The sequence below is a fragment of the Biomphalaria glabrata genome, chromosome 8, assembly GCF_947242115.1.
Source record: "Biomphalaria glabrata chromosome 8, xgBioGlab47.1, whole genome shotgun sequence".
Taxonomy (NCBI): domain Eukaryota; kingdom Metazoa; phylum Mollusca; class Gastropoda; family Planorbidae; genus Biomphalaria; species Biomphalaria glabrata.
The window spans coordinates 19,839,460-19,853,509 of record NC_074718.1 but is presented as its reverse complement, the minus strand read 5'-3'; the positions used below and the strand labels follow the sequence as shown (position 1 = coordinate 19,853,509).

Sequence of the window (14,050 nt, the reverse complement as noted above, 5' to 3'; positions counted from 1 at the left end):
TTATAATTGTACTTCCGCATATTTTTATATAGGTTAGTGCGGGATAGTATAAAAAGTGATGTACATGCTGTTTCAAAACAGTTGAGTGTACAGTTGACCAGTGGTCAGTACCGTATCTCTGTCTGGGTGACAGCTGAAGATCTTTGTGGTCTGTTGTGTAATTATTTTATTATTCTGTACCTGGGACGGCCTGTAATTTTTTTACACAAACCAATTTATTGGATGTTTCTCAAGCATAGTGTGCGGTCTAGGTGATTAGTTAGAAATGGCGCACTAAAGATTTAATACGTTGCAAACATACTTTTAAAGCAGTTTTTAAACTTCCTCTTTTTAGCTTGCAAACTCTTCATGGGTTCAAAAAGGTGGACACAGAGTCTCGAGAACGGCTCTAACTATTTTCCTAGAAATCTGAAAATTTTTGTATATCTTTGGGGAAAAAAAAAACCCAGCTAATTGGCCACACAGGGAAAACTCTGGTTTGACCGTTATACTTTTTTAAATAATATAATCATCTTAAAATTAAATTTTGTCTGGGGATCTAAACCTTAAAAGCACGTCAGTGGAAATTTCCGCATATATTCCATAAAGAGCTAAGTAAACAGAAGTTCAGGAACATTTTGCGTAGAAAAGTCTAGACCAGTGGTTCTCAAACAATGATCCGCAGATCCCCAAGACGAACACTCATACATATTATCAACCTCATCTAATATTTTTTTTGTTTTAAACAAAAGTTATAACCCCAATAAACACTACATTTGTACCTTATATAATACTATGCATTTATGTAGCTATTTCAGGAATGTATCACCATACCAGAATCTTCTATACCATATCTCAACTAGATCCAGTTTTCGAGTCTAGAACACTGTCTTTTAATATTGCTATGTCTGGATCTATATCACCAAACTAGAATTTTCTATATTTGAGTAGATGTATACACAATGTTTTCGGGGAGATGGCATTGGGCCAGGTTAAAAAATGTTTATTTGTTACAATCTCTCCTTCATTAGTTATTTAAAGCAATGTAATCGCTCTTACAAAAATTATCAGCTTCATAAAGGAGGAATTGTCTTTTTAAAAAATGTTTACTTGTTAATACAACTATTTTAGAAAGAAAATCGTCGCTTGTTTGTGGTTGTTTTGCTGTAAAAACTCCAAATGGATAATCCAAATCCAGACTATAGGAGTCTATTAGTCCTCAAAATAGGAGCCCAGCGTAGTAAGAAGAAATATAACTGAACTATGTTTTTGTTTACATTAAAAACATTATTTTGTTTGTTTCGTAACTATGAATTTTAAAAAGAGAAATTGTCATGAATGTTAATGACTATAAAAGAATTCTATCCAAATGAAAGTATCTTAGGTCGGCAAGAAACTACATGAGTGATCTAACACAAACTTAAAGAATTCTATCCAAATGAAAGTATCTTAGGTCGGCAAGAAACTACATGAGTGATCTAACACAAACTTAAAGAATTCTATCCAAATGAAAGTATCTTAGGTCGGCAAGAAACTACATGAGTGATCTAACACAAACTTAAAGAATTCTATCCAAATGAAAGTATCTAACGTCGGCAAGAAACTACATGAGTGATCTAACACAAACTTAAAGAATTCTATCCAAATGAAAGTATCTAACGTCGGCAAGAAACTACATGAGTGATCTAACACAAACTTAAACCGCTATCATGACGTGTTTTATTTAGTTTCTTGATGAAATACAAAGTCCTACTCTGACAGTATAGCCACATGGAACAGTCATGTCATGGAGAATTGATGTACACGTTTATACAAGAAATAGTATTATTTATAAACTTGAAAGTATGAAAGAGTTACGCTGCTGATGTTATTGTGCAGCAAGACATTAATAACGGCAACAAAATGTCCGTCACAGTGACATGGCTTCAAACATTTCCATCAATTACATCACTCCTTCCTTTTCAGTCTTAAGCCACTGCTAGAAGTACTCGTGTAGCACATGAAATAGAACACTTTTCTAAGACGTCAGGCGAACAGATCGATGTTCAGCTGAATATTTTAATAATATACGATGAGCTGTTAAGGTAAATACAATCATTGCTTTAAAGGCCAACACTAGTGTGAGTGCGGGGGGAAGGAATTCAAGTGGTGACTACAAACTGTTTACTGACACCATTATGTAACCAGGATATGTGGGATAAAATATCCTATCTTTTCTTTCCCTCTACCTGGAGGGGGAGGGAGGGCAAAAGTAACTATACAGTGACAAAACAAGCAATAGAAAAAAAAAAGAATACTTTAAAACAAAGCTTATCTAAGGGAAAGAAACGCTAATTACTAAACCATTTATCTCAAGATGGTAGGGTTTAGCTTCCTTTCTGCTATATAAAACAAAATTAATTAATTAGTACTAATTGATTAGCTTATTGGTTATTTTTTAGAATGATTGTTTGTAAAATGTTTTACATGTTTCGGATGTTCCTTCAGAGTTGAAGATAATTACTTCCTAGTCGAAACCTCCCGCAGGACGACGGGGGATGGGAGCGGGCAGGGTTTGAACCCTGGACCATCGAAAAATCTGAACGACAGTCCAGCACGCAAACCGCACGACCAGGCAGCCATCCCCCGTCGTCCTGCGGGAGGTTTGGACTAGGAAGTAATTATCGTGTATTGTCATAGACTATGAATAATTATGCACAATTTCAACTTGATCCAAGCATGGGAAGTAGGCGGGAACGCGTGTCAAAACATAAAAAGGGAATCAATTCCAAATATATAACCACATCTTTCTCATTAAGTAGCATTATTATCCTTATTTCGATATCAAAAAAATATTTTATCTCCAATAATTAATTCCCTAATTGGTTAACTTTTTAAATTGGTTCATGTCTTGTCAGGTTCAATGAATAAATGTGTAAAGTTTCAACTTGATCCGAGAATGGGAAATGGGAGAAAAAACATTGAACCGGGTAGATTGCGTTGATATAAGCTTGATAAAAAGAGAAAACACGGTTATGTTTACTGCATTGATGATAACAACAAACTAATGTTACAAAAATATTTCTTTTCAACTGAAGCATTCATTATGATTGAGCAATGATTATACTTTCAATAGCATAAATGCAGTCAATATATACGTGTTTTCTCTTTTCTTTGATCCCTGTATACCTACAACTTTTGCAGCCCCTGAATTCTATATAATGCCTAGGCAAAGTAAGAAATAGGTTCCTACTTTGCTTGAAAACGGGAGACATTCTATAATATACAGTTTCAAATACAACCTAGCCAGAATGAGAAGTATTTGAATCAATGATACAATTCTGTAATCATTGATTGAATTATTAAAACTAGTGAGACCATCTTTACTTCTCAAAGCTAGGGACATTAGGGCTTTATTACTTGCCTTATGTCATCATAGAATATCCTACAGCTTTGATTAATTGTTAATTCAAGGTTCAAAGTCAAGATTTTATGCTTATATCGTAGACTAATTTTCTACTACTACTGTCTCTTTCAGTTTACATATATAGCTTTAAGCCACGTATCAATCAATCAGTTTATATAATTATTAGGCGATAAGAGTGTTGATGAGGACACCATAGTGCTAAACCCTTACAGACTGATCATTGTAAGACATTCAAGCATTAAACAATTAAAAGAGTAGCATTTGAAACGAGCTGTCACTAGATGCTTTTCCAGCTTGTCCACCATATCAACATAATGTAACTCACAACTGAAGCTACATGTTCCTCAAGCATTGATTCTTTCCGAAACACTAATGATAAAACATCTCTAACTTACCAGATCAAAATAAAGAATAACATTACATACATAAGATATGCAGAGATATCCAAATAGAATTAATACAACTTCTATACAATTATTAGATTACTAATGGACACGAATACTAGATATAGACCTAAGTGATTACAAAAAATCAATTTGTAAACCGGAGTAGTTCGATGTCTAGAAATGAGGTCAGATGTTGATCTAGAAGATTGCCATTTTGTTCAATCCCAATCAAGAAACAAGCACCTTCAAAACGAACTGACACTGGGACTAACCACTCGGCTGACACAACAAACTTTGAGCGTGAACCTGATGGGAGCACTTCTCATCTAGTCTGACACTCACGCTACATTTGCTCGCGCGTTCCTGCGCACAATGCGTTCTCAGTTTGTTCATGAACCTTTCGTTAGTTGGCCGCTGTCTCTCTCTCTCTCTCACACACACACACACACACCCTTTAAGCCCTCATTTGAAACCATAAAGTCACAGATTTAACCAATATGGACATTAATACAATTGTACTTTAATATTTTATTGTCCTTTTTTTTTTTTACTTATACATTACTAATCGCGTCATGATTAACATAAGAGACTGACAGATACATTTCATTAAATAAATCTGATATCGGATTGGAATCGATGACAGGTCTTATTATTGTATTGTATTATTATAAGAGCTGCATCACTAAGTTTCCTACTTGCCGTGTACGCCACTTATTTACTTGCCTTCCAAAACACAGTGGTTAATTGGAACAAACACGACTTTTTATTCTCCATTTCGACACATTATGTTTTTATTACAACCGACCTATCTAAAAGTACAAGAATATACTTCCTTCCGTTTTTAAGCACTATTTACATTTTTTGTATGCGCCAATTTCTCCTTGGCGCGAAACCTGCTTTTGTAAACATTGTATGCAATATTCTTTTCTTCCTTTTTATGGAAGGATGTCCCCCCCCCCACCCCCCAAAAAAAAGCTATGTTATTGTAATGCTGGCTGTTCCATGGACCACAACGTGTGGTGTTGGGGGAGGGGCAATTCATTTCAAAGTAAGCTGTGTGTGTGTGTGTGTGGTTATAATGCTGGCAGACGAGTAGGCTACAACTAATAGGCCTAAGAAGTGTTTGTTCATTCTCTATATTTTTCTATATGTAATTCAAAGTTAATTCAAATGTTGTTATTCGTATTAAATATGAAGCTAAATTTAAAATGAACCCTTAAACAGGCAAAGTATTTTTAAAAATCCTTTTTTTTCAAACAAAAGCTTAATTAAAGTGGAAGAACTCCGCACTTACAACCTATATCTCTCAAAAATGTAAAAGTTATTTCACTTTTTGATATATCGAACAAAATAATTTATTACCGATAATGTCTTAACTAACTGGTTAATTTTTAAAAACTGATTCGTGTTTTGTTAGGTACAATAAATAGTTGTTTAAAGTTTCAACTTGTTATGAGAATGTGTGTGGGTGAAATAGCTTGTACGATTATTCAAGGGGACAAATGCCGACATATTTAACCAAATCTATGAATACTGAAGGATTAATTTCCCTTTTTGATATAATAAAAATTAATAATCAGTAATTAATTGACCAGTAGTCACTAATTGGTTAATGTTTTAGTGATTGCCGTGGGGAAAAAAATGTAACCTGTTATTACTTGCATTAGGGAGAAATAACGCGTTCAAACTTTATACCAGACCGACAGACAGAGTGTGTTGATATAAGCTTTGTACAAATAGTAATATTCATTTATAAACAATGGAACTATTCAACGATTCGAAAAAAAAACAAAACATTATTATGACGAAAGTAATTGTTGTGCCCAATCTCTGTAATAAGTTATTTTACGTATTTTTAGGGGCCCCCAAAAGGTTAAATACGCTATTAGTTTTGTGTGGCCTGTCTGTCCATCCTCCCATTTAGATCTCAGAAACTAGAAGAGATCATTCAAACTTCTGATGCAACGGCTACTTTTTTCTTTTCCAAACGTGAACCATCTAATTTTAAAAATTGTCTATGCAAGCAGATTGTTCAAAGAAATACACCACTTTTCAATGAAAAACTTCAGGGAAGGTAAGTCTTCTAAAAAAGTCTTCTAAAAAGGTCAATCAAGCTTCATTCATAGATTCGTATATTGGTACAAAAAATTTGCATCTAAGGTCACAATGGAAAAAGTATCAATGGATCATTATAAAATAGATATTCCATTTATTAACTAACTCATTGAATAGAATACTGAAATCAAATGTTGTTTCTAAAAAATAATTTAAATACGAACTTCGTTTCAGTTATACGTTACAAAAATAACGAACTAGTTTTATAACGCGCAGTTTTGACATATCCTCATTATAGGGACCTACACTTGACAGTCTAAATGAGACTAAAGTCATGCGAGTTCTAGTCTAGATATAGACTAGTAGATGCTATATCAAGATTCTATATCTATTTCAGATCTAGTTCTAGAATCTAGATCTAGACGTAGATCTTGAATCTATATTTAGATCTAGTTTGTGTGACAAATGACAACGGAGATATTACTTATATTGAAAGTCTTGTCAAGTCCAAGTCATTTGTACTCAAATGTAGCTAGCTCACTACCTAAAGTTTTGCCAATTTATCTAATTTTGTAAGAAGAATAAATCTTTTTTAGTTTCTCTTTATTATTGTAACATGTTATTAATGTTGAATGTATGGATAAGGTTAATAATTATTATTTTAAAAATATAAGTGTACGCTAAATGAATATATGGAGATGCTGTGGCTGAGGGGTAAAGCACTTGAAACCGGAAGTCCTGTGCTCAAATCCTGGTGAAGACTCTCGGCGGACCACTTCGGGGGACGATTTTGAGTTTGTGTTTCCACACAAACTTTCTTTGTAACCTTGTTTTGTTGTTTTTTTTTTGTAATAGTTTTAAAATGAACGATCTGTTAGTTACAATGTGAACATCAATCATGTAATTTTATTTTATTGCAATTTAACTTCTCAAGTGATCTCACTAGTACCTCTTCATAAAGGGAGGGGCTGGTGAATTTTTGTAAGAGAATATAAATGAAAACGGGGCGGCGGGTTGATGACCACTGATGTAGCGGTGGGCAATGCTAGCATATAATTTAGTCGGAAAACTAATTGTCGTCAGAGGATGGTCTAGAGTCTACACACATGTTCAGTGAAGTACAACAGAAAATCGCAGCTAAGGGCGAATCCAGAACTATTGAAAGCTATATATAGCCGTGCTTCGCTACTTTGAAATTATTTCGCTGGATTATAAATTCAATAAGAGATCATTTCCTAGCTGTACCTTAAACAGTGTGCTACGATGGTATTGCGATATGAAAAGTGTCAATATTATTGGCTATTAAATTGAATATGAGACACATTTACTAATGACAACTATGGTTTCTATTATCTATGTAATAACTTGATCTATTGCCATGATGAATTTATTACGATGGACAGGGTACATGTGATGACAGAAAACGTGCTGAGTGCAGTAATGCATGATAGTGGTCTCCCTTTACTTCTTTCTTAAGTTGGATAGTTTTTGATGCCATGGAGATGGCAAGCATCAACGTCCCCAATTAAATGAGTTGATTTCACGGTTACTCTAGAAAACATGTGACAGGTAATATAATTAGTTCCGACACCATTGTAGTCACTATTATAGTCTACCTAGCCAAGATGAACATATTGCTACAAACGTACAAGAAATAGATCCAGTGGAGTCACTAGGGCACCAGGTGTGGTTAGCTTAGAGTGCCTGCCCCCAACCAATCACAAATATAAACTATCGCTGGTTAGTTATTTTTGTTGAATTATAATACAGAGTACTAATAATCTAGATTCATTGATTGTTACATCAGTGTAAAATTAGTGTCGATTCTATTTTAAAAGTGTACCAATAATAAATCCATATGTTAAAAGACTTAACATCAACATGATTAACTAAAAATGTTTTTCATAGCTAAATGAGAACGGCTTATGTTAGGCGCTAAGTCCTATGCAGATAAATCAAACGGAGGTAACACTCGAAACGAAATCCAAGAACACAGGCGAAAGGCCGACACTAGAAGTTAGTCGAAGCTGATAGCGAATGTTGAATAAGAAGTTTACTAATAACGAAGGGAACTGTCGACTGTCGTCAAGCTAAAAACTCTACGATCCTAGAAACCTGCCTCTCTCTAAAGCCGTCAAGTAGTCTGTTGGCATTTCGCTATGCTTCCATTGTCTCTTAAGTCAAAACTTTCCCTTTCTATGATACAAATGACTAATTCCTAATCGTGTCATTACACTTGACATTATACTGTAAGGTTTGTAGTTAATGAGACAATGCAGCTATTATTTAACATTTAAATGCATGCAAGAACTAAACATTTTGTTTACCCAATGAAAAAGTTTTCATTTTTGGGATCGAATTCAATATCTTTTACGATATCGTTTTCAATAGTAAAAGAGACACGTAACAGTTGGAGAGATTCTTTAAAAGTCCCAACGGTAAATTAATTGTAATTACTGGCCAGTTGCTTCAAGATTAACTTTTGCTGCCTGTAGATGTCTTCACATTCCAATGTCGTTTTTTGGGTAAATTATCGTCTAAAGCTATGAAACATACATAAACAATTCTTTGTGTTACCGAAAAAAGCTATTTCGTTGAATTGCTTCAAGTGTATTCGTTTCCTGGTCGATTGCTAGCAGCCTCAGTTGAAGCACACCATAAGAAAGATCAATGCACCTAAACATTAACCTCTTGTTCCTCATCTGCAGCATACTGAGATTTTAGATCTTTCAAAGTTCTGATGTAACGGCTATTTTTTATGTGAACCATTCACTATTAATAATTTTAAAAAAATACTTAAAAAAATAAGTTGAGCGTATTAGTCTATAGAATTTTGTGACTGATTTTTAGCGGTCCCCGAAAGGGGATAAGACTCTATTAGTTTTGTGTGAACTGTCCGTCCTTCCGGATTATATCTCGTAAACTAGAAATGATAGTGAAAATCCAACATCATAATATTTTAGACCATTTAAAGTTCTGATGCAATGGCTACTTTTTTCTTTTCTGAAAGCGAAAAATCTAATTTTTAAAATCATCTATGCAAGCAGTTTTTTTTTTAAATACACCTTTTTTTTTTTTTACAACTATTCACTATTAATACTAACAAACACGGGAGGCTTTATAGTACCGCAAGAGTATTTCCCAACCACCATATTTTTAACACATTTATGCAAACAGTTTTAGTTTTTTTTTGTAAAAAAAAAAATAATATTTTTTACAATTGTATTGGTATCTTATGTAAGTTCTATCATACTAACTACTTCATTTACAAAATAATGTTAAAAAAAAACAAGAAAAAAAAAACTATTTAGTATACATACATAAGTGGAACATTATTTAAAACAACAATTAACACGTAGTTTTTCATATTATCGCGTGAACTGTAGAGTTGCAATGACCATTAGAACACTTAACTATAGGATTATATTTTTTTTACGGAAATATTTTTTTCTTTTTCTTAAGACTTCGAATAAGAGATAGACCCTTTACAAAACAATTACATCAATTAGATAATCATTATATAACACATCAGTTAGGCCAGGTTCACATCGAACTTCACATTCACTTTCACCTATCCCTTGGTCTGCTGAACCGTTGGGGCACCACACATGATCTGTTTACATTTTTTTCTCCATTTTTCTGTCGTTTGCCTTTGATAGAATTTCATTCTGATATTCTTTCTGAAAATATTGAAACCTGCCTTTTTACCTGGCTGGTGGACCACTTCGGGGGCCGATTTTGAGTTTGTGATTCCACACAAACTGTATAAATAACATTTGTTTGCTTTAATTTTGTTTATTTTAGGTGACATTTTAATGTTAAACCATCACTTGCCCCAGCGCAGCCAAGGGGGATTTTGAGTTTAAAATTCCCCTCCAGGGGTTTTGAGGTAAAAAAAAACACCCCCCCCCTTCTTTAAAAATAATGGAAACGACAGACATCTATTCCATGAGGATATATGACGTGTCCATGACACTCAGTGCACTGAGGTTTTGTCAAACCTAGCATGTGTCTATGACACTCAGTACACTAAGGTTTTGTCAGACCTAGCACGTTGATTTGATTTTGATTTTAGGCACATCGGCACAATTTAGGCCATGTCGTGCCTGCAGTCCCTTAAAGACTAATCTCTCTCTAAACAACAAGGGCCAGATTCTATACAGTCATATCATTAGAATCAAGGTCTATTCACAGTTAAAATAGTAAAGGTAGTAAAATTTAATTATTTGGTAAAAATCTAATGTAAATAGTACATGTTCACAAATTCATAAATCAGATCTTCGTAGATAACCCCACTTCCCGGATAAAGCCCAGTACCTTCCCAGGGTCGACATTATCAAATAGTGTTTTTAAGTTAGTGTCTCTAAAATATTTCTCCCTGACATTCTGGTATCTGGGGCAATCAACGAGGATATGTTCCACGGTGAGGCGAGAGTCACAGTACTCACAAAGTGGGGGCTCCTCTCTCTTCAGCACAAAAGAGTGCGTGATGTAGGTGTGGCCAATCCTAAGTCTGGACATGGTCGTGCTACCACGCCTTGTCAGACCCTTAGATGTGGGCCGCCACCTGACATCCGCCACAATCTGCCTGAGTTTACTGTGAGTCTCAGCCTCCCATCGGTTCTGCCACTCTCGATAGGTAGCAGAGGCAATACTTTGTCTCAGGTCCAAGCAGGGAATTTGGGTTCCTGACACCGCATGATTTAGGGCTCTCTTTGCTTCTCTGTCTGCGGCTTCGTTTCCCTCAATGCCAACATGGGAGGGGACCCAGATGAAGGTGACATCCTTACGGTCGGCTGTTATTTGGTCCAACAGTTTCAGGCTCTTATGTACCATTGGGATGTCAGTCTTTATCCGCCCCAATGCTTTAACGGCCATAAGTGCAAGCGATATTGCGTGCAATTCGGCCGTAAAGATGGAGCAGCCATCGGGGAGTCTACGGGAAATTGTTTTGTTACGAAAGGAGCAGGCACACGCGACCTTTCCATCCATTTTGGATTCGTCTGTGTAGATGGTGCCACAATCTCCGTACCTCTCCTGCAGTTCCCTAAAGTGGACTTGTAGTATGCTTGGGTCTGTATTTTCTTTTTTTGAAATTATGGAGGGATAAATTTAATTTGGGTTTATTCATTAGCCAAGGAGGATTCTGAGGGGTTTCTATTTTAGAGATTTGGTCAATGGGTGGGGTTAAATTTTGGATGGGTTCTCTCATTCGAAGGCCCAACGGCTGTATAACGTTAGGCCTTCGATTGTATACAGACCTAGCACGTGTCCATGACACTCAGTACACTGAGGTTTTGTCAGACCTAGCATGTGAAGTATGGACTGAGCGAAACGTCACAAAAAGGAGATAAATCGGACAGAAGGCAAATATTAATACAGAGCCGTGGAGCACTCTAGAGCAAGGGCAAGACACACAGAAAGTCTCTGGTTATCCACTGCACCCAAATTCGTCCCCGAACATCTTGATCAAATCTTGCTTCTGGAAAATAAGGGCTTTAGGGCGAGAGAGAGAGGTCGACATGTTGCGCGAATCCTCTTCGCTTTACTCAAAATTTTCAACTTTCAACACAAACCAAACCAAAGCCCTGTGGCGACAGGCAAGCAGTAAAGCGGTAGGTGTGGGACACTGGAAGCCGTACCTGTAACCCTGCACACCTATTTAGGAGTGCACTGCTCACCTCCATAGAATGAGGACAGGGCTAGAAAAGGTGCCCCCCAAAATTGCCTGCTCTAAACTACCTCAGCCAGCCTACCGCAGTTGGCGAGAACCCTACACAGGCGGTCGAAACTCAAAGAAAAAGACGAGGATAGTTCCTCTTTACCATAGATGCAAGGAATGTGCGCACTCTACTTGTCAATGAGACATCCGAAAGACCACAAAGAAGGACTGCACTAGTAGCCATGGAGCTCCAACATAGACTGAGTGAGACTCGGCTTGCAGATGAAGGCGAACTCTGAGAAAGAGGATTTGGATATACATTCTTCTGGAGCAAGGTCTTAACTAGGATAATATTGGAACGCCTAAAAGATGCCCTAGACAAAAGACTAAGACCAGAACAGGCTGGATTCCGTAAAGAGAAATCATGCACTGACCACATTGCTACACTACGTATTATCATAGAACAATCTATCGAGTGGCAATCTCCTCTATACATGACCTTTGTTGATTTTGAGAAAGCCTTCGACAGTATTGACAGAGACATAATCTGGAGACTGATGAATCACTTCGGAATTCCAACAAAATTCACCAATATCATTAAACAGTTATATGATGACTCATCATGTCAAGTAATACACAATGGTAAGCTGACCAACCCTTTTCAAGTAAAAACAGCTGTAAGACAGGGATGTATGCTTTCGCCCTTGATAGTTCTGCTGGTGATCGATTGGGTCATGAGACAGACAGTCTTAGATAATGAAAACGGCATACAATGGACACTAACACAACATTTAGAGGACCTGGATTTCGCCGATGACATCTGCCTCCTCTCCCATACACAACAAAATGCTCAGACCAAACTGACCTGACTCTCAGAAATAGCGAAAAAGACTGGACTTCTAATCAACAAAAAGAAAACAAAAGTTATGAGGATCAACAACAGACAAGAGAACCCAATCATGCTTGATACGGACCACTTCACATATCTGGGAAGTAGAGTTGGTAAAGACGGCGGAGCTGGTGATGATATACTAATTCGGATCAATAAAGCTAGGTTTGCCTTTTCAGCTCTTCAAACTATCTGGCGCTCTAAGGCATTATCTCTTCACAACAAGATACGAATCTATAATACAAACGTTAAGTCTGTCATTCTATACGGTTCAGAAACTTGGAGAGTCACTAAAACAAATATGGAAAAGCTCCAGACCTTTGTTAACAGATGCCTACGCCGGATATTAGGAATTAGGTGGCCAGAAAAGATAACTACTATCGATTTGTGGGAGAGAACTAGACAAAAGCCCATAGCCCAAGACATCACAAAACGAAAATGGAGCTGGATAGGACACACCCTGCAAAAACCAGCTACCAATGTTGCAAGGCAGGCACTTGACTGGAACCCACAAGGAAAGAGGAAAGTGGGCAGACCCAAGCAAACCTGGAAGAGGTCAGTCATCACTAAAGCTGAGGGTACTGGAATGACATGGGAGCAGATGAAGAAAGCTGCTCAGAACCGAGTTCGGTGGAGAGGTGTGGTTGCAGCCCTATGCTCCCCTGGGAGTGCACAGGATTAAGTAGTAGTAGTAGTAGTCTTCTGGAGCGGTAGAAGCACTGAAGTACGACGTGAATCTGGAGTCGGCTTTGCCACAAAAAAATCATTAGTCGGGCCTCCTAAAGGAATTAGTGATAGGATTATGACCCTAAAGCTTCCAGTACAAAACGGAAAGAAACATTTTTATTGTTAGCTGTTACGCACCCAATATGACCAACCCGGATGAAGTCATAGCAAAGTTTTACGAAGAATTAAACTCCACCATACTTGATATACCAAAAAAAAGATAAGCTTTTCATTTTCGGTGACTTCAACAGCAAGAGTCTGCTCTGGCCATCACATCTGGAAAAGAGTCTTAGACAAAAAATCGGGATAGGTCAGTGCAATAGAAACAGACTATTACTACTTCAGGCCTGTGCCGAATACAAGCTGCTCATATCAAACACAATATTCAGACTTCCAACGAGAAAGCGAACTTCCTACATCATCACCAGACAATCTGACCGCCAAGACAAACGTGTCACCAAAATCTTGCTGTGGTGCAGAATGTGGAACAGACCACCACCTTATCATCACAAAACTAAACATTCGTATTCAACCAAAGAGAAATCTAAACCTTTAAAAAGGCTAAACACGGCCAGACTAGCAGATAACAAAGTTGAAAAGCTTCTAACAAATACGGTAGAGAACTGTCTCAAGTCCACCCCTTTAGCTAAATCAAATATAGACAAAGGATGGGAATGTTTAAAAGAATATATCTATAGCATAGCACTAAGTATACTCAGACCTATGGAAAGAAAACATCAGGACTGGTTTGATGAAAACAGTACTGAGATCAGAAAACTATTAGATGAAAAGCACAAGCTCCATAAATTGTATCTGAAAAAACCAAACTCCCAGTCCATTAAAGATGCATTTACAAACATCCGTAACAATGTGCAAAAACAGTTATGCCAAATGCAAGATATTTGGCTAATTAAGAAAGTGGGGAAAAAATACAGGAATTCGCAAAC

The 14,050-nt window shown here is 36.7% G+C and overlaps 1 protein-coding gene across 12 annotated transcripts in view; it reads right to left on the bottom strand.

Annotated features, from left to right (window-relative positions):
• Nucleotides 1-14,050, bottom strand: part of LOC106070031 (kelch-like protein 5) — an 84,989-nt gene that overhangs the window by 35,146 nt on the left and 35,793 nt on the right. The window contains exon 1 of one of the 12 annotated variants that reach the window (XM_013229838.2): nt 3,930-4,215. The exons of the other annotated variants lie outside the window; for them this stretch is intronic. The gene's annotated coding sequence lies outside the window, so the exon portion shown is untranslated. Of the gene's footprint in view, nt 1-3,929; nt 4,216-14,050 lie in introns of those variants that run through there. 12 annotated transcript variants of the gene reach the window in all.